The sequence below is a fragment of the Xiphophorus maculatus genome, chromosome 22, assembly GCF_002775205.1.
Source record: "Xiphophorus maculatus strain JP 163 A chromosome 22, X_maculatus-5.0-male, whole genome shotgun sequence".
In the NCBI taxonomy this organism is placed as follows: Eukaryota; Metazoa; Chordata; class Actinopteri; order Cyprinodontiformes; family Poeciliidae; genus Xiphophorus; species Xiphophorus maculatus.
This window is the reverse complement of record NC_036464.1, coordinates 20,051,662-20,078,016: the sequence shown is the minus strand read 5'-3', so window position 1 is coordinate 20,078,016 and position 26,355 is coordinate 20,051,662. Positions and strand designations below refer to the sequence as shown.

The following is a 26,355-nucleotide window of genomic DNA, read 5'->3' as shown; positions in this document are numbered from 1 at the left end:
TGAATGAGCCCACCAGGAGATCCGTCTAAATCCCCGGATTAGATGTGACATTTAGGAGTCCCTCTCTAGTCATTCCTGCAGGAAATTACGGGCAGGCGATGGTAAAACATATTTAGAGTTGTATACATTTTAGACAAGATGTACGCAATCGCGACCTTATCTGATTATCCGGTCTCTTCCAATCCCGTTCTCCCTCTGTAGCAGGAAGAGTCATTACATGAAGGTCAAAGTGGGTACGCAGAAGATGAAGGTTCAGCACTCCGAGAGCAACGCGTGGATCATAATTGGTTTTTGTTAAAGAGTAAGTAGGAGGGCAAACCTGTTGTGCTAAGCCGCGACTGAGCTAAATTTAGCTGCTCCCACCGGCCACGGAAACACGAGAAACACACGTGACAACCGGCCCAGATAAATTTAGATGGCGGTTCAGAGAAGCTATAGTGACGGAGCGTCACCAGATGTGTGAACAGCAGGCGTTTTACAGGAGACGTGTGTCCAGGAAGCTGTCCGAGGAGCCTGTCCACCTTGACATTGTTTGAAGGGTAAGTTTCCTTTTCTTTTCTTAAACGTATTCATGTCGTTGCCACTGATTAAAAACTGGAGTACAACTCACTCAGTCTCTAACACTGATGCTCTGTTTTCAATACCCGTCACATTTTCTGCGGACATTTTCCCCCTCCTATTAAATTAAGAAACCGATCAAAAGGCTCCCTCTAGTGTCCCCAGCCGGTACACTTTACTTCAGTCTTCAATCTGTTTCCACCGAGAGTTCAATCAGTGGTTTTTTTTTTTTTTTTTTACAAAAGGTGGACAGAGTCATGACAGAGTACCAAACTGAGTGACCAATCATGACATCTGATTCAATTTGCGATAACAACAACAACAAAAGAAAACACCAGAGTGAAAATATCCTAATTTCTGAGAGCCATTTCTGGGCTTCTATAGACTAAATAAAAAGTAAACATGTCTGAATCAGAGATTAAGCCTAAATATCCTAAATATTTTTTTTTTCCACAACAGAAAACTTTCTGAACCAATGCCTACCGTAGGTAACGTATATAAGTTAGAACAGTGCAAATATCTTCCAGGTCATTCTGTATGATACTATTTCTCCCATGCTCTTATTTTTAGGGTCCTTATATATAATCTTCCTTTACTTTACTCGCAGTGACCTTCCAGTACAAAATTAACAGTAATCTCCAGGAATGTCACCTCTTAAATTAAGTCAACGTTGCAGCAATTTTTAATCTCTTTTCACACTTTTTTTGGCATTGTATGTACTCTCTGTAGTCCCAGGAAAGAAGTGACATCTATGAAGCTGAGGATAATAATAGTTGTGATGAAAAACTTCAGATTGCTTCCACTAGGTGGCAATGTAGGCGTGTATATATTTGCGTAGCTTCGTCATTTGTCTGCTGTCGTCGTTTAAGGTTCGTGTTATTAAAGCTACTTTTCTTAAACGCAGCCTATCCACACGGACAAACTGGGAATTTTGGAACCAAATAATTGTTATATGCTGTTAAACTATTGCTTAGTTTCTCTCATAATTAAGCTATGGACAACCACTGCACTGCAGCCAGCAGATAGGCCCTCCAAAAAGTTCTCCTTTAATTACCTGCTGGCTAGATTTTATAGTTGGTTCATTGCAATCAAATGTAGCCTTGTTGGTTCACTAATGACACAAATCTGTTGGAGGAAGATAAAGAATAATAAATCTGCATTAATCTGTTTCAGGAAGCGTGTATGCCCTTAAACTGGTACTCTACTGAAGCACGTCTTGATGTCCAAAACTTTCAGGGTCGCGGGGTCCTTTTGTGCTCAACTAAATTTCTGGGATTTTCTTCTGACAGGTTAAATGTTGTTTCACACTGTGAGACATTTTCCATCCAGGTCTTCGAGTGTATAATGTGTCAGACCTGGAATTTTGACTTCTTTTTTTTTTTTTACAATTTTACTTGATTCTCCACATAGTCACATTCTTGAAACCACAGTCTTCTGCAGGAGCAGCAAAAAAATCAATTTGATCCAGCAAGCCGAGCAATATAATATTATCCTTAATCCCTTGTCATTCAATACATAATTTACTTCATTTTTGAAGGTGCATCATTGGGATTTTCTGGGTGTGCATCAATGTTTCTGTTTCTGGTAAACCAAAGAAACGTTTATTTAAATTAAATATCCAACTATAAAATAAATCAGTACTCTTCTGACACAGTTCTACATTAACTTTTCTAAACTCTAGTTATGTAAATGAGTAATTGGCAGTAAAGTGTTGCCAGCAAAGCTGATGTTTATTCCAGTTTAAGCAGACTGACTGTAACTAATGGCATTGACAAACGGTGCTTATTTCTGAATTTAAAGTCTCATCCTGTTTATTTGACCTTGTCTTAAGTTTATGTTTTTCAAACAAAACAAACTTTTTTTCAGGATAAAAAACTATTTTCTGGGAGGGTGAGGTTTTGGCTCAATTCAAGTCTTGAAATCTAAATCCGTTGCTTGCAGAGTCTTTAGTTTCTGGTCTGTATATTAGGAGGATTACACAGAGGGTTGTAGATGGATTAGCTTCAAAATAACTCCAGAGTCATTAAAAGATTTTAGTTTGATGTCATCTTGGAAGAATTAGAAACAAACCTAAATAAGCAAAGAAAAAAAAAAGAAGAATCAAGTCCACTAGGATTATGATTTTCACATGCTACGCTTATGTTAATCCTCTTCAACATAACTTTTTAATCGTCTGTAAAGTGACATAAGGAAGCCGACAGAAAGCAAGAGTTGGGAAAACGCTCGTATTTCAAACTTCTGCTAATCCTCTGCATAAATGAAAACATCCCGTGTCAGCCCTGCATCTGATTTATCGTCTCCCCTCTCGGGCTCTTTACACAGTCCGGCCAGTTTGCCGAAGCAGCAGCATTGCAGCCAGGTTGTCATGGTGTCCGATTGTCCCGTATCATGTCACACGCCCCGTCGCAGCCGGACGTCCCCCCAACTCCATCCCTGCAGCCAGCCGAGTGCTTGTTTTGACATTCGGCGCAGCAACAACAAGACGCAGGCAAAGGCGGTGGAAGCTGGTGTCGCCGTGGCTCCTCATATCGCTGCAGCTTAAACATATGCAGGGGTGAAAGCCAGGTCTCCAAGGTGATGAGATTATTCGGAAGCAGTGCGACCAAGTGGTTGATACGTTATTTTAAACACATTGAGATATCCCATGTGAGGGTTCCTAAAATAATTATTCTTCTACAAAAATAGCATCAGAAAAACCTTCATTTCCCGTTGCCAGGACCTTAGCAACGGTTTTGACACAGGAAAGGATGGATTAATTCAGAGTAAGAAGAAAACACTCATTAGCATCAACAGAAGGCAGTATTCATCAGGATGTGCCTCATTAAAACAACAACAGAAATAAAGTTGTTGCACATGATATGACTATGAGGCATATTAATATTTAAAAGATTAAGCATTTAGACATTGCGTCCTATATGATATTCATTACATAGGACACTCTCAAAGCCGTCTGTTAAACATACATCAAAAAGTACAATACTATCCTTTAAATTTGAAGTGCATTTGATTTTTTTCTTCGTGATAAATGAAGCAGGCTTTCTAAGATGTCTCAGATGTTGCATAGGCCATAGGAAGCTTGAGAGGGGACTGCTGTTAACCCGGGGAGCTCCTGCCTCCGTGGCGCGAAGCCCTCTGGGGCAGCGATGTGAAAGGGAAAGCCGGAGAGGAGGCTCAGAGGCCAGGCTCGCTCACTCACCAGCATGGGGTCTCATCACTCTCTCCACACTTCTGCTGTCAGAGCTTTTGTTTCAGCTGCATTGCTCGGCCACAAGGTCCCGCTTCCCAGGTAACTGTGAACTGCTGAGCTGGCTCCTCTGAGCAAAAACGCGGTCTGAACACGGACTGGAAAAAAAAATGTGGATTGCCTAGAAGAAAGCAGCTCTAGAAAAGAGCCAAACCGGGTCTTAGAGCTTTTCTCATGCTTTCACTGCTCCAATTAGCTACTATTCAGGAATTTTTTCTTAATACGATAGAAACAAGTATAATGAAAATTAGGTTATCTAATGCAAATCTAGATTTTACGCATCAGGAACACCTTCCTGTAATAATTTGTCAATTTTTGAATCATTTTTTTCACTTGCTTCTTTGGGGTTTTTTTTACAGGATCATAAAGCACACCCACTTCCAAATAACCTCTGATGAGACGGGAAAACAAGTCTGATACAGCGAAGAGGCGGCACAGCACGATACTGCTGGATCAAAGATCTGTGCTGACAGAGGTCGGTTTGGTACCTGCCACAGCCGTAAGAGATCATTAAAACGTAAATAGTATCATCTTCCCCTGAAAAATACTCAACATTTTAAGTGCATGTTTATGTTTTATATCAGATAAAATAAAAAAGAAAGTTCAGGGGTTTTTTTAGCGTGTATTTTAAATAATATGTGATAGGGCTACAGTAAGCAGCCATTTTTGTAAGTACATCTTGCTAGTGTTGGGTATGGACCCGTTTTGTTTTTCTATACCTTTGCTTATTTTGGTCCATATTGACATGATAGCGTCACACAGCAGCTGCAGCCGGTCGACAGCAGATGTAGTAAGCAAATCGCTCATGTAGGCCACATCCAAAAAAGGTGTTCAGGTAGATTTAGGTCTGTTGGAGTGCAGTTTAAGAAACCAGTTTGATCTAAACATTGCATGGTGCAGTATTAGTTTTACGACCGTCAGAAGACGGGTACCGTCTGCTCATAAAGAGACGGACCTGGTCAGTGGAAATAGCATGAATGCACAGAACTGCTGGATATTTCTGGATATTTACACTTTCTTTTAGACCAATATCTATAAACCTGAGAGGTGATCATGCATTAACATCCCAGCACCGGCAGCCATGTTAAGTTTAAAGTCACCTGCAGCCTCTTCCTTCAGCACGCTGATGCTCACTCTGAACTTTAGAAAACTGTCTTCACCACATTAAGATGCAGAAACACATGGAGCTGCATGAGCACAATGGATTTGCTGCCTGACAGACACACCTCATTACCTTACCTTAGTACCTTAGTGCTGCAGACTGCAAAAACCATCCAAACCGTTTAACACACAATTTAGGATCTGAATCACTTTGGTGGGAGTCATGTAGCAGACTAATTCATTTTTCATGATCAGCTGTATAGTAGAGTGGTTTCCTTCACAGCTGTAAGGGTCTCCATTTTGGATATTTGATGCTGTCTCCTCCGATTTGTGGCTTTTTCTTTGGTTACTCTGGCTTCCTTTGCCTCCCTCACGCGTGTTGGATTGATGACTCTAGCGTCCCTTAGGACTGACTGCTTGTTTGTCTGTGTTGGCCCTGACATGTACGGGCAGTTTGTCCGGGGTCCATCCAATCTCTCACACGGTCTGTCATTATCTCCCTGCTGCCCTAAGCAGACTTAAGTATGCATTGAAGATATATATCAAAAGAGTATTTTTCTTCTTGTGCCATACACGTAATTATGTTTCTATACAAGCTGTGACTTTTCTGCAGATTTCCTTTTATCTGTATGGTATAAGCAGCGATAGAATCCGTAGGAGTGAGTTAAATAAACTTTGTGTTTAAGTCATTCCTATCTGTTCCTGAATCGATTTGTGAAAGCGAAAGTGGAAAAGTTTGTGTTTACACCTCCTCCGATAATCTCTGCTGAAAAGATGCTGCATAATAACAGGTTGCGTTCCTGAATCCTCCACAGACCGAAGATGGATTTTAACAACGTTGTGTCTTCTGCTTTCCTTCACATGTTTCATTTTGCGTTCACTGACTAGTCACATTTTCAGCTTACCCCCTGCAGTCCTGGCATATAGGGGGGGGGGGGAAGCTCAATAAACAGAAAAATAGCACGTTGGACATTTCTGCAGGGACTCATGCTGTGTTTTTTAAATGTTTTTCTATCTTTTTTCGTTTGTTTTAAATGTTTTAGCGTTCGCTCAGTAATTATCTCTGCTTTAATTGTCATCACCAGAAATTGAAATGCTCTCTCTGCGAACACGATTGCCTGTTCTTTCAAGATTTTTCTTTCATTCTTAACTTTCAGGCCTCTGTAAGTAGAAAACCTTTTTTTTTTTTTTTTAAATTGCACTCAGCAATCAGGTGCAAACTTGAGATGTGTTTTCTTTTATTATTATTTTATACTTTCTGACAATTTAAAATTGGACTTCTGGTCTGTATTCACACATCCCATTTTTACTTGGTTGCTACATGTTGAAATGATGTGCTGGGAATAAAATCCAGGGAAAAAATGAACCAGCTCAGGATCCTGTGAAAGTCAAAAACGATGCTTTGATTAAAACACCATATGTTTCTGAGTCCACTATTGGCCATTCCAGATCTAACAACTGAAAAGCCCTTCAGTGCCTAATAGGACCAGTAATGTATGTTATGTAACCTCTTTTCTGCTGCAGGTCCAAACTGCATTCATTTTGGTTCTGGTTTAACTGATCTAAAATCTTACTACTGGTCAGATTAATGACTTTACAACTCCATTTCATTTAAGAATGTGCCCTAAAAAACATAATGTTTTTTTTTTTTTTTAAAAAAAATCTATTTAGACATTTAAGCCTTTTTATCTTTTATTACTAGAAAGGGGAAAAATAGCAGGTGGTTCACAAGGAATGGGCCAGACTTTAAAAAAGGTTTGGGCAGTAGCCCAGGGCTGTGAGTTTTGGGAGGATGGCCCCAGCAGAAAACTACTATTTTCTGTACACTGTTAATGTTTCGCAAACATTGGATCTCATAGTAAAGTCATGGGCTCATTTTGCATGTGATCTTTCATTAAAATATTGTTGGAGTTACAACACTAAAATATTTGAAAATTATAATCTTTTTGGGACCAACATGGAATCGACCGCCAGATGTTTTCCTCCAGCGTGTACCTGCAAATGTGCAGATCTACCTGCTAATGTTCTGTGATTTGCATAAAAGTTTTTTTTTTGGGGGGGGAGGTGGACAAAGCGGCCCTTGTTTGACTAAATTCTGCTTTGCACTGGTACCAAAAACAACATTTAATTTAATTTATTTGTGAAAAACTTGAATGCTTCATATCAAAAACCTTAAAATATAATTTAAGTTATGAATATGTAATGAGAGACTGCACAGTGGAGCAGTTGGTAGCAAGAAGGTCCTGGGTCCGATTCCCGGCCCGGGGTCTTTCTGCATGGAGTTTGCATGTTCTCCCTGTGCATGCGTGGATTCTCTCCGGGTACTCTGGCTTCCTCCCACAATCCAAAAACATGACTGTTAGGTTAATTGGTCTCTCTAAATTCTCCCTCGGTGTGAGTGTGCGTGTGCATGGTTGTTGGTCCTGTATGTCTCTGTATTGCCTTGCGACAGACTGGCGACCTGTCCAGGGTGACCCCGCCTCTCGCCCGGAACGTAGCTGGAGATAGACACCGGCAGCCGTCCCGACCCCATTAGGGACAAGGGTGAACAGAAAATGGATGGATGGATGGATATATAATGAGAAATTAAAAATACCCAAATGTACATTGCTTTTCTCTTTAGATCGGTCTTCTAAATAATGATTTTTACCTTTAAATGAGGGAAAAAAAACCACCCAAGCAAAGGTAAGATTCCAATTCAAAAGGTTAAAGTTCAAGTGAAGTAATGAGTTTGTCGTGAAGAGTTTCTCCGGCCTCAGCTTAATGCGATCAGATTTGTTTTTCATCTTCACGCCCGCGTTCCTCAGCTGGCAGAGAGATGTCTGCTAAATCACCTCTTCCTTTTTTCTTTCCCAGTGCAGCTTTGTGTTTCCTCAAAGGCCCTGAGCAAAGAGACATGAGCCTTAATTGTCGCGCTTTATCAGGGGAATAAAAGTGGGCCGGGCAGCAGTTTGGGCTGCCTTTATGACACTACAAAGTGTGACAGAGTTACAGAGAGATAATTGACAGAGTGGAAAGGCTGATGGAATGAAAGAAGCGAAAGAGACAGAGAGGGGGGGAAAGATGTCAGCCGAATCAGTAGAAGTAAAAACTCAAGCAGATGAAGTTGCTGCTTTGCCTCAAGCTGTCCAGATTGTTTGCCAAGAAAGAAGTTTAGTTCCTTCAATATGCACGAAATAGATATTTGGTTTTACATCCAAAAACAATTTATTATCCAGTTTTACCTAAAATGACAGCCATTTTCAATGGGTTTGCTTTTTTAAATTTAAACCAACTAAAAAGTTTGTTTCATGGTGTTCAAATTCCAAACAGAAGTGTATCCTGAAATTAAATGTTTGCAGCGTTAACTGTGTAATATTCATCAGATTCTTTTTTTTTTTTTGGTGCCATTTTAAGGCTTTTTAATATGGGGACTGCAGCGCACAGCTTGTTAATGACAAAAAATGAATGCTGGCCTCCTTCTCTTACATCTGGACTAATGTGTTTGTGTGATTACACTTTGGCGACATGCAGCAGTTGTAAACAACAAAAAAAAAAGCATCATTCCCAATCTGCTGTCTCCTTAGCACACTCATTACATTTCTCTTTAAGGGTTGGAAGGCTGTGAAAAAAAAAAACAACAAGAAAAAAAGAAAATGGCTGAGATTTTAAGCACGTTACAAATCCAGTCAGCATTCACGCAGATCACTTCAAAGTGGACTCTCTCGAAGAGCAAAGCCTCCGGTCCTAGTCCCCGTCCTGGTCTCTCCTCTCCACCCTTGACATGAATATATGAGTGTTTTTTTATGTGCATTCTGAAAAGGCGGCGCTGAGTTAAGTGGCCTCGTTGCGTCAGCCTAGCAGCGTCCAGCGGGGGAAGCCGTGGAGGAGAGGCGGGGGTGGATGAAGGAGCGGCCTGCGGCACCATGCCTAATCAGCCTTTCTCGCCAGGGTCAAGACTTTCTGTCTGGGTCCGTGGCGCTCCCTGCCACGGAGGACTCGCCCATTCAGGCGCACAATGTCCCTGTCAGTCCCGACAACACTTCCTGCCTCTGCTGGCTCCAGCCCTCGCAGGGATACACAATATTTCACAGCTCGCAACAATGGCCTGTCTGCCTGCACCCACCATATGGTTACTATGGGCCGCAATATTGACACACATCACTAATTATTCAAAGAGCCGAGGGAACCTGAAGGAGGGCTGGAGAAAGGAAGGAGAGAAGGCTCCCGGTCAGTTTTCCCACTGTTTAATGTGCATAGATCACACAGGGACGTTTTCAAAAGCTCAGGACGACCGAAAAGACCGACACTTCATTTAAAAGCCTTACATAACATCTAACATTTAGGTTGCTTAAAGTTTAATAAGCTGGTTACGCAATCACGTTTAAGTGGCTCTGACTGGGTCGAATGAAGGAGATGCTGCTTGGATGTTCCTCATCTTCGTTCACATCTGGTTTTCTCCACTTCTCTCTTCATCAGAAGCAAATGTTATCTAATTGCAAGTGAAACATGCTGCAAAGGGAGCCAGTCTCTGACTTCAATAGGCAAAATAAAGATAGATGTTTTGTGACTCAGCTGAAAAGCAGTGTAAAAGGACGCCATCGTTCCCCAGTTCCAGTAAACGGCAACCTTAAATGACTTTTTGACCTCCTTCCTTACTTCATTAAAATAAATAATTAACTTAGTTTTATTGCTGCATTTTCCAATTATTTGTATTTCAATGTTCAGTTTTCCCCTCTAACAAATCTAGCTTGCATGAAAACATGCAACGTGGCCCTCAAAAGTCACTACTTCCTTTGCCCTGGTTAATCTATTAGTTAAGAAGAATACTCAGCTTTGTTTGCCAGATGTTTGAAACGCAAATAAACGGAGACCTTTTCCATGTAAAATGCGAGATATAAGATGTTTCAGTGGAAAACAGTCATGTCAAAACCAGTTTGACTTGACGAACCCTCCTATTATGTTCGTCTCTGAGGTACAGCAATAATGTTCGTGGGTCAATTTGACCTGTGGAGTGTTTAATCATGCAATAGTGTCAGAAACCCAAACAATCCTCCAAAACATTTTTGTGTCTGATTATTAACTCTATTACTAATCATTTCAATCAATATTTGTGCAATGATGTTTTTTTATTTCTCACAAATAAAGGATCAGTGACGACAACTTACTCGTTTACTTATTTGGACATAAAAAATGGAATTTAATTTTTTTAGTCCACTGAAATAAACCTACAAACAAAGAAAACAAACAATAATTTCCTCGAAATTGATCTTTGGTCATTTTTTTTATGTTACACTTTTTTTTTTTTTTCAATGGGTGATCTTTATAACTGAACTTGAGACACACATACTGTTCAGGGTCAAATTGACCCACTGATTAAAATCAAGATAAATGAGTCATGCAGAGAATATTTATGTTTTCCCTCCACATCTGCTGAGTGTCACTCAGTGTGGGTGAAGTTTGTCCACGGGAAAAGAAAAGATTCCCTTCAAAAGTTGCATGAACACCTGCTTTCTCGCAGTTTCCTAGTGAAGTAAAGAGAGTAGTGAGAAAGTGGGCTTGTGTGTGTCTTGGTGTGTACGTATATGTATGTGGTGTGTTGTGTTTGTGTGTGTGTGTGGTGAAATTTGGTTCATAGCTGCAAGGAAACATGTAGAATTGGACATTTTTTAATCATTTTTTGTACTTCAACTTGACTCCTGGGTCAAATTGACCCGATCAGTATCTATGTAAAAAGTAGATGTAGGGGTGGGGGGAGGTTGCAAATGTGTAAAATGAATACATTTTTAATTTGTATGTAGAGTGCACCTATTAAGACAAATAGAAAAAGTTTCATGCAAAAAAAAATACTTCCAAATATTACATTTTTTTTTTTAAACTTTAAAACGGGTCAATTTAACCCGCAACATAACAGGAGGGCTATACAAGCGCCTCATATGGTGCGAGTATGTTCGTATTTGTTGATCGTATAAAATGTTTTTCAGGCTATTTAAAATCTCAGTGAAATCATGAATTTCTTAATGATTCATTACAGCGTCTGGATAAGATATTTGCAGCTCCTCTTATTACAAATCATTTTTTCATTGTTGTAGATCATTTTTTTTGCAAATGCATCAGACACTACCTTAGAGATTAATGTAAAACGTTTTTTCTGATGTATAAGTAAAAGAGTAATACGTGCGTTGTAATACTTTAATGAATAAAATATATAAATAATGTTGTGCTGGTTATTCGTATTTTGCAACACAGTTAATTTTTAAAAAGGTTTTTCATATGATCCATCATTAATATTGACTCCAGATCTTTTCAATGAATGTGCACATATCCCAAGGCAAGTGGTTCTGTGACGACCAGATCGGGCGTAGAAATCAGTTTTGTTTGCAGTCGCATCGTGTTTGGACCAAGACCGGAAACAAGGGCTTCATTCTTGACATTACACGGAGCTGAAATGATCTTCATTTCACAGAGAATGCTCTGAAAATGCAACGTCAACAAAGTCGCTATGAAACTGTTCGTTTATGACGCAGGTAAATACTACTTAAATAATTGTTTTCTAAGCTGGATCAGCTGTTTTCTTTTTCGGGGCTTTTAAACGAGGATGCCGCGTGTCAGAATCTGGCGTGGCTCAAAGTCTTTCCTCCCTTTGAATGACCTCTTTCCCCCCATTTTAAGCTTTCCCTCAAACTTCAATCAGATATTTAAAATCCAAATGAACCTTTCACATACGATAGTTACTCATTCCAATTTTCAATTGAAATGTCAATGCTGTGATTCTGAGAACAAATACATTTTATGATACATTCTTCTCTTACTTTTCTATTAAGTAGGCAGTCAAGGCTTCACCGTTTCTGACAGCTCTTTGATATATTTGACTCATAGTTAATGATCCACTCTGTATGGGAGTATTGAGCTACACCATTAATGTTCAAGTAACTTTATGTAAATAAAAGGCTGTTCTTGTTTCACGCCACCGTTTTTGCAAATCCTTTGAGAACAATAGAGACATTGGTGCCAATGGACGAGTCAGTGATCAAACAGTAATAGACAGATTTGAGTTTTCCAACGGATTTCCGCCACAGTCCTGTCTGTTTCCACGTAAACCAAATCACTGCTAATTTGCAGGCTTCATATTCACTGAAGAAAGTCAGCTAATTACCTGTTGACTGCTCTGCTGTGAAATTGTTCTGGGATTGTTTAATTGAGCTTCGCTGCCTGCTCCAACGTATTATTATTATCATTATTATTATTATTATTATTATGGTGCAGTTTGAACTGAACATCATCAGTTGAACAGCACCTCACAGGCTTGGCAGGAGGGGAAGTTTCTGACAAAAACAAACAACCAAACAAAGAAAACCTGCATGTTTTTACACTCTTCAAATTCAGATTCTGTAAATGTCGCAAAGGCTCAAATGTATTTGAAGTCACGTGAAAATTCAAATTGATCTGGCTTTTTAAGTCAACTGTGTGTTTATTTGGACTTTTCTGCGCCTAAGATCTGCTGAAAATACCTCGGCTGTGTATTGACTATTTGAAGGTGATAATTCCTCGTTGCTGATTGCGAGTGGTTGTGGTCCATAGCTCTACACATACTTGGGATTCACTGCAAGTCATTTGTTACTTCTGAATCCTAAAATCGTATCTGATCTGCTTTCATCAGCACTATTAATCCTTACCAGACTTAGCAGTTTTTGCATATTTGAGCCTAAAATCTATGGTGAATTTTCATTTGTTTCCAAAAAGTTTCTTTTTCCTTCTCTTTCTTTCCTTATTTTATTTTTACCTTGATTTAAATTTGCTTAAATATCTGCACCAAAGCCACATAGCCTGACTAGTGACTGTCATGGTTTGAGTTTTTCTGTGTATTAATTTTGAGTTTCCTCTGTTTCTGAGTCTCCGTGTTGTCCTGTCTCCCCTTGACTGGTTCCCAGGTGTGTCTCGTTCCCTGATTACCTCCTGTGTATTTAGTGTGTCTCTGTGTCTCTGTGTCTTTGTCGTGTGTCAAGCCAGTCGTCTCAGTTGGCGTCCTGTCTGCGTTACTCGTTGTCCATTCGTATGCCTTGTGCTACCTGTGATGAGCCCTGGATTCAGCTCAGCAGTGCTGCCTCGGTTTTTGGACTGTTCTATGTGAGTTTGATCATTAATTCATCACTTATCTTATTCACCTGGGCCTACAGCGTCTGCCTCACCACCTCTACATTGCACTTCATGACAGTGACCTTCACTCCAAATACCTTATTGTTAAGTCTGGTGCTAACTACGTTGCTATATCCTCATTTGTAAATGGACTCACGCAAAAGTATCTGCCAATTGCATAAATATGAAGTCAAACAAAATGAATGGAGGTCTTTTAATAAGTTTTCAAACCTCATCACTGTGGGATTGTTTAACTAGTTGGTTTAAATAACCAAAAAAAAAATTTTCTAGCATATTATATCCTAACTTTTCCAAGAATATTATGTAACCAGGTGAAAAATGGGTACCTGTAAATATATATTTTGTTGGAGCTATTTATTCTTTATCCATTTGAATTTTGTTAGTTTATTCTTAAATTTCTAGTTTTTGTATTATTTGCAGGTTAATAATTGTCGATTCTATTTGTCTTTTGTTTTATTATTTGTTCTTATTTGTTTTCTAAGACAGGAAGTAAGGTGGATCAATCCACTTTCTACAAGTGTAGGGGCCTGGTAAAGGACCAGTAGGCATTTGGGTTTGGGGCCTATGGTTTTTACCAGAGCGACAGAAATAGACAGGAGAACAAAGGAAAGTTTGAACGTTGTAATTTATTGCTGAAAAGGAAAATAAAAGCAACCAAGATAATCATCAAGTTTGGACAGTAAACTTCTTTTGCCTGCATGAAGAATCTTGACCCCAGTGCCTTATAGTGGCTGATGGAACTTTTATTGGATGTTTGGTTAGACAAACAATCGCCACTACATATTTTGTAAACCCTGTTTGCTTTTATTTCACGTACTGGTTGTAATTCTTGGTTAAAATCTCAGTGAAATCATAAATTCGCTGAGCAGCAGCTCAGCTTTCTGTGGTTACAGGAAGCTGAGCTGCTTTCTGTAAAGGTCTAAAAGTACCGGAAGTTGAAAAAACCCTCTTGTTTGCGTACTCTGGCATTTTGAGCCGAGACCTGTCGGAGAAGACGACTTTATGGAAAAATGGTTGAAGAATCCAGATGTTTGGTAATTAATGTCTGAACTGTGTTATTTTCCGTGTACGAAGCTGAAGTGATGTTGCTGACGTCATGTTTGTCCTCTTTCAGAGGTTTTCACTGCTAAATGCTAATAGTGCTGCTAACGCGCCATTTTGCTGAAGCCGATGCTAGTTAGTAGCTTTATAATAGTATTATGCAGACCATTCAAAGAACAAAATACTGTTTTTACTCAATGTCTTGAACATTATATTTTTCATTTTTGCAACTCAGAGAAAATTGTTCTTTTTGAGAAAAAGAGCCCATTTTATTTGAAATTCTGTGTGCTCAATTAATCCGGGCTTTAAAATGATATGCAATGACAGCAGTTTTTGAGAATTTATTTTCTGTACGAATAACGTTTCTAGAAAGTTTACAGTTTCTAAAGAACTTTTTTGGAAAGGGCAAACAGGGATTGTTTCTCATAACTCTTTTCATGTGAACAACAATTGTGTGAATCTGATTGTAAATCCACTATATGTCACAGGGCATTAAAACTGGCACACATGCTCCTGGTTCTGACCCTGAATATATTGGGTGTCAGAGCTGGAGAAGTAAACATAATATGTACATAAGAAGGCATTCTAATAATTTTGTGGACTTTATTCACGTTCGAAATGAGCAATCCCTCATTTGGGAACTTTTATGGATGGCAAACGAAAGGTGTGGGCAAAAACACAGATTACTTAACTAGATTTTAAATCATCTATAGTAAATAAGAAACGACAGCAGTTTCAAGAATCTCTCACTTTATTTTCACCCCAAATATAATCCGAGATCCTTCGGTCGCTCGTCTCGTCATTACACACTCCCCTGGTCGGCCCTTGCAGAATTCCCGGTTTTTCCTATCCCGGCTGCCCCCTGAGTGGTGGGAATGTTCTGCTGTGCAGCAGGCCATGACAGGCCCATGTAGGGACCGGCCTCAGCGAGGCGCTCCACGGAGCAGTGATTGACGGCACTCACTGAGGGAGGTGGGACACCTCGTCTGTCAGTCATGATGGCGCTGTACTTACTGATGTGGCATAGGAGCCATCTAACGAGCCCGTCCCCATGTTCCCTTCTCTCTGTTCTGGTTCTTGGCACCTCAGAAAAGCTTGCTTGTTCGTAGGGGAGTGAAGGCTGCCACCCAGGTCCAGATGTTCTTGAGCTTTTTCCATCTCTCTTCTGGCTCGCTGTGATGCGCCGTGACACATCTGTCCGGGCAGAGGTGTGCCATATTGCTTCCCATCTGCCACACGGCAGCCCCTCGTATCCGTGCAGAAATAGAGGCGCACATATGCACGGTGCCCAGAAAGTGCCCATTCCAGCCATTGCCATAAACAGTGTAATTCATGGGTGTGAAACAGCAGGTTTTTAAGGGCGCTCAGAGGAATGGAGCAGAGCTGGAACCTTTGGCAGCTGACGGACAGATTTTCTGCTCCTGGTAGCCACATGAAACTCAGTGAACAGAGTGGCAGTGAAGACCTGCTGTTGCAAAAAAAAAAAGAAGTACAGGCAAACCATGTCAGTCTCACTCCTTCTTTCCATCTGAGTTTCTCTGTCCTTGCACGGCTCACCATCTGTCTCCTCTCTGTCTCGGCCTCTCTTCCTGGCTGTCTTCTGTCCCCCTGCCTGAGCCAGGGGGGCAGTAGTGAAAGCGAATGTCACCGCTGTCCCAATGTTACGTAGGGGAAATTGACTCCTTAGCCTCGGTGCTGTCAGCAGCCATATGCTGATGTTTTCATATTCCAGAGAAACGAGGAGAGGGACTCGTAAAGACCTCAAAAAAGTCAGAATTACAACCCCGGCTACCGCTGCCGAGGAGAGGCCCCTTCTGTCACGCCGCGAGCGCCATTACCTCCCCAATCCCTCAGTCCCAGAAAGTGGCGCGGGCTTCTGGAGCGGCACATCAACGCCAGCTTTTCGCTCATAGCTGGACTTTTTTAAACACATTATTCCATAGGAGGGTGATTCAGCTTGCTTAGCGTCTCTTATTTATTAAAACATTCACAGCTGGGAGGAGGGTGACGCGCTGTTTAGTGGTTGTGCTGATTTTGGCTTCAGGAGACATCACAGTCTTTCCCTACAAGGACCACAAAGCCATAGGCAGCATTTCCAGCTTATCTATATTTCATGCTTTTATCTGCTCTCAGCATTTAATTAGGCAGTTAGCAGCTCATTAAATTCTACTGGGACCAAACTTTTAAAGCGTTGCAAAGTTGTGCTGATATTGAGCTTTTCCAGTTGAGGGAGGCTTTTAATTACCTTGCGTCCATAAGTTATTGTCGATTAATGGTGTCTTTGTGCTTTAGCACGACTGTTTTAATATTCTACTCTGATCTCTGTTTCTTCTTGCTGAGACAGACGGTCTAATGGAGAGTTCTTAAATGAAAAACTTCCACTAGCGGAACAGATACTTTTAAAAGCCTATTGTTGTTTGGATAATAAAACCAGAGAGAGAGGGAAAAAAGGGTAAACTAAGCACTTGGTGTCATGCCTGTGCCTTTCACAGGATTCATATTGTGACATTAAATTATGGACATCACTTGATAGATGAGTTTTGTCTGAAATCGAACGACTAAACTAAACAAAATGTTCACCAGGAAGTGTTGATATCTGCATGATGGGAAAAACAGTTAGTCACAAAACATATTGTTATTTAGCCAATATTGTCATGTTGCTGAGGATCCCTATTCTCTCCTCACCCAGCTCGTGAGTTTGCAGTTGTACCACACTCTTCGTTTCTGGATGACCGGATTAAACTGTGATCCTGGAGCTGCTCAAAGCTTGGGATATTGTTTTTATCACTGCGTGCGGCAGACAACTTCCTCCCTGACTCGTCTGCAGGGTTTCTTCGTCTTCATGATGCTGTTGAGGCTTTCATAGAGCAGCTGGATTTATAATGAGATTAAATCGCACGGCGGTCGATTCTGTTTGTTTACTAATTAGGTGGCTTCTGAAGGCAATTGGTCATACTGGACTTTACTTTAGTGTATTGACGTAAAAGATGGACTTTTCAGGATTTTTTTTTTATGTGAAAATATAAAACTATTCATCGTTTTGTTTTCACCCGACACTCATGCATTCGGTCTTGTTTTATCCGTCACATAAAATCCCAATAAAACACACGGAGGTTAGTGGTTTTAGAGTGAGAAAATGTGAAAATATTCAAGTGGGGTAAACATTTTTTTTTTTTTTTTTTTGCAAGTCACTGTCCCAGTTCTCCTCCTCAGCATGCTTGTTGGGGTTTCACATGGCTTTCACTTAATTGGTAATAACAGCTAATGAGTTGGGAAGACATTAAGAGTGTTTTCTGGACTTTACTTCGTAGCCTGAAAGAAAGTGAGACAGATGATAACGAGTGGCTATTTTGTGCACCACCTACACGGCAGAAAGGCATTCTCCCTCCTCCATCGTCAAAGGGATTGCTTCAACAATCCAGTCAGGTCGGTGGACCTGAAGGTCCCATGTGAGCCAATCAGGCGGGTTATGTAAGGGCTTTTGAAAATGGCGGCGGCCGGCCACAGGGATGTGGCTTGTTGCTGGTAATCGGCGGCAAGGCGTTGTGCGGCGTGCGGCAGACAGATGCTTGCTCCAGCTGGTGCTGGGGGGTGGGGTTTATCGCCTGGTTGGAACGTGGTCCTCACACCCCTACGCCGTGCTGGCCACAGTAGCAGTGTTTAATGAGTCACGAATTGCCTGTTTGTCTTCTGCTCCCTGCTGTTTCTGCTCTCCCCCTTCCAGAACAATCCCTGAAACACATGCTGCTGCGCTCCGCAGAGCAGCCAGACAGACAGCCTGAGCCAAACCGTTGTAAAGAACAAAGTTGTCTTTTTTTTTTTTTTTATTTATTCCTATTTTTTGTGTGTGTTTTTTTTTTCCCTTCTTCTTCTTGGGTGTTCATCTAAGAGAGGGACGGGTCGTGTTGTAATAAAGCTGCCTTTTTAGATGCTGCGCCTGACCTCGCCAATATGTCTACCCTGAGAAACCAGTGCCCATTTGAAGCCCCTGACAAACACATAAATGGCTCTATAATTGGGCCGCTTTGTTGTGCGAGGCGCGGGCTCGTCTGAAAGTGCTGTTCAACACTTTGTGGTAAATGGAGTTACATTACGACAACACATGGCCGTTACTAAAGGAGCCGAAACTGGCAAGCAGATAAGACAGGAACAGGTGGTGTTGACATGAAAATGATTTGTTTTAAGTCGACAGAAAGCTTCAATTTAAAGAAAGGAAAAGAAAAAGTCTTCCTGAGCAGAACGCGGTTTCATGTTCGAGCCAGCAACAGAGCCGAGTGACTTGAAGAGAGAAAAACGATCAGCCTCTAAGTCCAAGTCGACACACTGAGATGCTTGGATGACCATCAAATGGACTGGATTCTGCTCAAATACGCACATAAAACACACGCAGTCACAGAAGGAATGTGCATAACCCATGGATGTTCTGCAAGCTGCCCATGCAGAGCTTTGCCTTAGTCTCACCTGTTTAACCTGCTGGGGTGATCTGAGGCTTCTGTAACAAGACAGGTGGCTCAACACTTGCTGCAAAAGAGAAAACTATGTTGAAAGTCGACTTTTTAATCCCTTCTGGAAAGATATATTTTACTATTAATTTTTTCAGATTTGCTGGTTAGGGTTAGTATTTTAGGGTTGCTGGTCGGTATTTTCTAATTCATTTTGCGTTACCTTTAATAGCAGATCTTGTCCTAGATATACTGCTTTTGAGGTACAACTTGCAAATACACAGTTAGATATCCTTCGTTTTCAGACTTGCTCTAATTTTTCATGGCATAAATTCAAGAAGGTATCCAAAAGATTTCGCAGAGATTTTGGTCCACATTAACATTACTCCATCACACAGTTCCTTTGTGAAGTCAGAAATTGCAGTCAGTGTCTTCTTCTTAGGACTTTTTTGTCATTTCCTGTAGTGGTTCTGGGTGAGGTGCCACCAGAGGCGAGGGGGTAAGCAGGTTTTCCACAGGGTTTGGATTGTTTGACACAGTGTTGTGTTCATGTGAACTGCAATACCTGAAAATGTAACAAATGTTGCAATTTTGGTCCCAAATTGAACCAAGTCTACTGGACTTTCTGGTGTAAAAACACTTTCTCCCTCCTTCTGATTGAACTTTTGTAAGTCACCTTCACCATGTCTAGATGCCTAAATGCATTCAGTCATTGCCATGCGACTGACTGATTAGTGTCAACAAACAATTGTACTGGTGTGCGTACTAAAATGGCCAGTGAGTGCATAGCTGCATACATAATATTGTTCCGTCTTCATGTAGGGACACATATGCAGAGGGACGGAGTAGCCGAGAAAAAGTGATAACCATCCGTGGAATCTTGGCAGCGTCCGGATTCGTCTCAGTGCCGTGAAATCTTCGTTCGGCGGGACTGCTCTTTGTGGTCAACTCTGAGATCTCGGTGTGTCATTCTTCCCATTGTACAGGTCACCGAGACAGAGGCAGCCGGCCTGAAAAGATCCGTGGCGGTGGTGGTGGTGGTGGGGGGGAGACAAAGGCTCGAGGCAGCCCATAAATGTCTCCTGTTCAGCTCCGGACCATTGACTCTTTGCCTCCCTGCCAAGCAGGGCCCTGTCAGACCAGCCCCTCTCTCTAACATCTTAATTAGCAGAAAGAACAACATTGTTGGAGTTGGTTTTAGATGAGATAAAAACAAGAAAAGACCAAAACAGAAGAAAATCTGCTCTCTTCGACTCTCGTTGTCCCCATGTAGTCCAATGGTGTCTTATTCAGGTGAGAACAAATAAAACAACATTCCTACACAAGTCCATGAGGGGGAAAGACGAGCTGCAGCGAAAGCCATCGTGGGCGAGACGGATAGCGATTTAAACGGATGAGTCCTTTTTTGAAAGCTTTGCGGCAAGCTCAATCTGATTTTCATTTTTCATGATAATGGTGATGGTGATGATGATAAGCAGTTTGTATTGTGATGATAATTTGAGTTCCTGGCGTCACGGGGGACACTGTGTGAGGAGACGCTGCATAAGGGTCCACCACGCTGGCTTTGAACCTCTGATGTCTCTCTGACTGATGGGTTGTGTCAGACTGACACTTCATCAGTCTGCCTGCATGCTTCTGTCAATCAGCTGGTTTGATCATCCCTGTTTGGATTCTCACCAATATTATAACCTCAGTCTATTTTTTCTTTCGTAAACTCTAACCAAGTAGTAAAATTTGACCTCTGGCACTCCTCATAACCTTCCAAATTTTTATTTGCGTGTCCCATTAATCTTTCTGTCTGTTTGTTCCCCATCTTTCCAAATCTTCCCGCTGTCCCTCTTTGTTGCGTTTCTTTTATCTGCGGTTCACATCAAACACTGGGACCAGATTGATTCTCATGTGAACAAGGCTGCAGTAGGGGGCAAGAGACCCCTTCCCCAGACTTTGAAGCTCCTTCCCATCCTGTGAACCATTCTGCACAAACACACACACCTCTTCTCTACAAGTCCAACCTTTTAATTGCACCTTTATTTTCAGATTATTTTAACTTGTGTAGACTATAGTATTTAGAGAATGTATAATCCCTCCCGATTCATTAGTTATTTGTCAAAGCTGTTCAGATACAACAGATGTTAACAAATTCCACAGGGCTTGTAACAATCTGTGACATATTTAACATGGAGATGGGGCATTACTCACAGCAGAGTTTGGATGTCTGAGGTAAATTCAATGTTTCTTTTGGTAAGAATCCAGAGACCGAAGCCAACAGCTAGTCCAACAGGGGTCAAGATAAATGTCAGAATGGTTCAAAGGAACTGTGTTTTATGTCCTTTTTAATCATCGTGTTTGCATTGGGTGATTATTTACTCTGAAGCCAGTCATAATTTACATGGGAAGTACAACCGTTCAGCAATTCAACTTTATTTTAGTGATCATTACTTCTCTGTAAGGTAGTTTCTGTGGTGGTGCATGAGAGAGAGGGAAGACATCAGATTTAAAGGTCACCAGGCCGGGAATCGAACCTGCGACGTCGAGGACGAAGGCCTCCTTATGTGGGTTGTGTTTAACCCTTGTGCCATCACAGCACCCCAAGACTTGCACCATTTTAAGGTGGTTTGCGTTGGTTTTGGGCCCTCTTGCACAAGTCTCCTCGACTAAGTAATCTGGATTTTCACAGATTGAGGACACACTCCTGGTATATTATTAGTAGCTTATAACTCTTTGACAAAAACTCACTTCAGAAACACCAAACATTTCCACCATACCATGTTGGCAACACATGTTTACGCTGCAAACTTTGAGTTTTATCAGGTTTTTGTTTACTTAATCTATGAACATAATCCTGTCAAAGTCAAGATCATCATTGATTTAATTTTAATATGCAAATATCTTTGTGGACTATTCAGTTTAGTAACTACGGATTAAATTTAAACCAGGTGAACCATATCTGATCCTCAAGGTTTCCTTGCTTTAAAAACACCCAAATTAAATAATTGGGTCATTAACAAATCATTGTAGAACATAACATACTGAACAGGAATAGAAAAGCTGGGCGTTCCTCAGGGAGCGGCGCTAGGTACCACAGATTTTAAACTGTGGATTGGAAAAATGTAACTTTATCACAAGTGAGGAATTGACAAATTTATAATAATTGTTCAGATGAAGACTTTACATCCATCACAGGGGAAAAGATTAAAAAAAGAACTTATAAAGAAACAAATGCTGTTTCATGTTGGTGACATGTTAATGATGCTTTGATGATAAAATAATCACAACTATACAAGGAACGCAGTCACAATACATGTAAGTTGAGGCACCAAATGCTTGCACTTTGTTGGGATTTTAGCTATTCATTTTGTTTAATTGCATCATGTCACAGAGTTCAAATATGTTGTCATAGTTTCAGCTGCCAAGGAGTTCACTGAATATAACCATATAACAATTTTAGAGGCTTGGTCAATTGTGCCGATTTTACACCTCTTGCCTAGCCGGGGCTTTGAGCCTTCAATAAATCCAGCCCATGAAAGTGGTCTTGGGATTCTCTCTCTCTTTTTTTTTTTTTTTTTTTTTTTGTCCCAACTGGATGGTCAACTATGAAGTTCAGCTCCAGGACAGCCCTCTGCCTCGCTGCGGCAGTATTGTCAATTTCCTGACTGCGAGAAGACGTACAACCCACATAACTTATTTTCCAACAGCAACATCTTTTGAGAACGTCCACGGCTGAACCATATTTAACCTTTCGGTGTCAGACCACCCGCCAGCGACTGGGCCTCTGGCGTCCCATTCACTGTCGCAGAGGCACCAACAAGCTAGCCGAATATGATATAGAGCTGGACCGGAGGAACCGGGCGCTTTATTCTCCACGAAACACAAACATCTCTGGGAAGAGTTGTTGTTGGCCGCATCACAAAGACTCCGGGGGCAACAAATGCCGCCGCAGCAGCATAAATTACCTTCAGTTTGAGGTAGGGAGTTTTATGTAGAGAACATTCACAGTCTTCTCTTCCCATGATTAGAAATAAAAAAGATAAACCTTTCCCCAAGTTGTGTCACACTCAAGAGGCTGCGGGAACCACAGCAGGATATCTGTCATGTCTGACGTTCTTCCGTTTGAAAGCTGGAGCATCACAAAAATCTTTAATATTGCACCTGGACGAAAAGGAGATATGTGTTGCTTAGCAATGAATCTGTGAAATGTTTTCCCAACCAATAAATTTATTGCTATATTTATCAACACCTTAAATTAAGTAAAGAACAGTATTTTTCTGTTTCAGTAGTTCTGATTTAAATTACTTAAATTTGTTGGATGACAGCAACATGATCATGAATATTTTTCCTCAACATTTAATTTGTCAGATTATAATCACTTTTTTGCCTTATTATATTTCATTAAATCCACGTTTCTTTTTTCATTGCTCTGATGTAACATTCTAATATTGTCATTTTTATTAGCTGTCAGTAGGCTGCCTGTAAATAATTTATTGAATTATTGGACATAGTATTTTTATGCATTGGTTGTGCTGCTTATTCTGATAGTGTTTTAGGACAAAGCTTGATGGGTCAGGCTGCCAGTCCACCACAGAGACACAAATCACAAACAACCATCCGCACACACACACACACACACACACACACCCACACGCCCATGCAGAGAGACACACACAAACACCTGTAAACCAACTTAGGGAGACCAGAGAGGGATGGACGTGCTTGGAAACTCTATTGTATCTGCTAAACTTGTGCTTTTTTAAGTTTTTATTTTTCAAAGACTAACTTAACCTTTATTTGTAATACTGCATACATCAAAATGACATAAAATGACATGAAAATATTCCTCAGATGTCATTGTGAAGTCTGCTGAAAGTCTAACCTCTCTCCTCGCTGCTGCACTTCAAAATATCTTATTTTAAACTGTCATCAGTTAATATTTTCAACTGTTGCCATTCATCAGCTTGTGTAAGTTGTTGGTTTTACTTGGGTTTTTCAACCCGAGTCTTTTTCTCCACGACGGTGTTGCTATGTCATGACCTTTGATGATTGACTCTTGGCAGTGATTGACCTATGGGCTTTGGGACAATCCCATAAGGTTAATAATTACTTTGAGTCCTCAGTGAAGGACAATGTCCTGACCTGGAGCACAGCAAGGCACGGGCAGTCCATAGTAGCACTGATAAATGAACAGCAGCTCCTCCTGCTGTATTTCAAAAGGAATTCAGATGACATAAAATATCCCCCCATTAAAACTGTAAAAGAACAAAAAGTGGTTTTTCAGGATTGTTCTTTTAACTTAATATTACTTTCCCACAGTTATTAAGTTCATTAAAGACTCAACAGGTTCGCTTTTATCTCAATCACTTTGGTCTAAAAAGCCCAAACTTTTCAGGAAGATTTGCAAGATCGTCATGAGTTTCTGTTAGTGCTGTTTAATTCTTGGAAATGTATTTATTGCGCGATCCGACACAGAGGATGCAGAGCCGCATGTGGAGGAAGGACAACAGAGAGAAGATAGGAAGTCCAGCAGAGCGGAGATGACAGAGCGACGCAGGAGCTGCGAGGCAGAGGCCGTGACTTTTCTCAGAGACGAACATTAATAATATGATGAGCCACAATAGGAGCACTGAGATCAGAGAGCTCACCTCCATTGTTCTGCCGTCTCCTACTGACACCGGCCGCTCTGCTGAAGAAAGAATACGGAGAATAGAAGAGCATAACCTGGCTGCTCACCATGCCTCTCCTTTTAAAGTGCGTAATGGCCTGCCGTCCTTCTAAATGTGCGCGTTTCTGAGGAACGACGTGCAGAGATACTGCAGAGACTTGATCAAAGGTGGACTGTCTGCAGAGATTATTGTCAAACATTTAAAACCGTTCACCGAAGCAAACCCTCGTCTATGTCAATTTAAATATGGCTTGAATCCAACTGTGTACATAAATTTCTGTTTGTTTTATTGTTTTTCTCTGTTTTTTGTTGTAAATCATTTAAAAAATCTCAATTATCAAGTAGATATTTATTATTGACACAATGTCCAGTAATGCCGATTTGGGTTTTCACGGAAAACCAGTACTGACTATTTGCAAATTGCAATTTTATAGCACAATCTCATATTTGCTTATTTTATTTTCAGTTGTGGTCAGGTAGGGGGCTGGCTGACTGACTAAACAAATCATCTCAGTGTTTCTGCAATCTGGTGTTTCAAAAGTCAACTCCAAAGTCTTTATGCTTTTCAGTTGAGTATAAAGTCATTACGTTTGTGATTCACAAAGATCTCTGACTCCTACTGATCAGAATTTAAAGAAGCTCTGGTCAGAGTAATAATCAAACTTTCAGCTGCTTATTCAACAAAATAACACTTTACGGGCTAAGTAAAAGATGTAAAAGAATTCATCATTAAAGAAGAAAGTAAAATTCCTCTTTATTTTAAAGTGAAAGAGAAAGGAGCAGATCAAATACCAGCTTTATCTTCATTAGTAATCCTCAGTTTATGAACATAACACAGGATTTGCCAGTAATTAAGGAATCTGCTCTGGCAGTGACCCATATCGCCCACATCAAATATCCTCACCGTTAATAACCTGTTAGATACATTACTGTTTAAATACAGAGCATTTCTACAGACTTACCAAAGAATTTCAATCTTTCTTGTTCTACTGTACAACATTTTAAAGCACTGGGTGTAACACAAACACAAAAGCCCTTAAAGAAATTTTCTACAACGTAGGAACATTGCTCCCTGTTCCTATGAGCAAGCATTGAAAATTAGGTTCAGTATTGGAGATACACTACTGAGAAGCAATTTAAAACCGTCTTCTAGGTTTTGATTTGTGTCTGTTTAAGATGTCATCATCCTCATTATGTTTGATGGGTTGCAGCTGACACCTGAAGGCTCGGTGCCACCCGGAGGTGCTGGAGAACACGGCGCAAGATGGACCGGTGTCACTGGGGCAGAGGCTTGCGGTGGACCAGAGGATCCCTTCGGTCATTAATCATCGGACTGGACAGCCACAGACAAGCTTCTCTGGGCTGGACAGGTCTGTGCAACTGGATCGCAACCTGTCCTTGACCTTATCTGTGCTTCTTTCAGTTTCACTATAGAGACTTCTTTCTTATTTAAGATTACCAATTGTAATTTTTTAATATTCAACACGTCTTTGTAGATAAATTATATTTTGCTTCATTGATTAAATAACATGATCTCTGACCTAAGGCAGCCTTTCCATTTCTCCTTTCGGTTTATCATCTCCTCCCTGCTAGTGAGGGAGGATTGTTTCATACTGGGGTGATAACATTACATCACTAAAACGTACCACAGTGGTAAATTAAACTATTTAATTTAAGCAAAAGATGGCAAGCTTATCAGTTTAATTTGACTCTACTTTCAAACTTCTTGTGACTTTGTCTCATGTTGGTTTCCTGATGCTTTGGTTCAACGAAAGTCGGTAAGAAAAGATGTCAATTAAAATTCCTGGGAAAAAAAGTATATTAAGTTTTGTACCTTAATTTATTTTATTTTCCAAAGCAAACTACAAGTTTTCAGTGAGAACTCGACCTGTTTGCCTTCATTCTGAAACTGGTGTTTCTTCATGTCCTTCATATAGAATGAAGATTAAAGATTTCTATTCAGGTAGCTATGTAATTTTTGTATGTCATACGGTAGTTGACTTAATTCACAATAGGAAATTCCCATTTTGAACAGCAGCTAGAATAAATTTGTCATGAAGAGTAGTATGTAGATCGACCAAAATGCCAATTGACGGAGGCATTGAGTTGATGGTGAAGATTTAATGAAAATATAAGAACAAAAACCTAGAAAAATCCATGGGAGCACAGGAAGTCGG

The 26,355-nt window shown here is 40.6% G+C and overlaps 1 long non-coding RNA gene across 1 annotated transcript; it reads left to right on the top strand.

Moving 5' to 3' along the window:
* LOC111606793 lies at positions 1–25,997 on the top strand. Its single transcript, XR_002752240.1, has 3 exons — positions 1–539; positions 4,162–4,277; positions 25,390–25,997. It is a non-coding gene; the product is annotated as an uncharacterized LOC111606793 (long non-coding RNA).
* Positions 25,998–26,355: the final 358 nt, after the last annotated feature.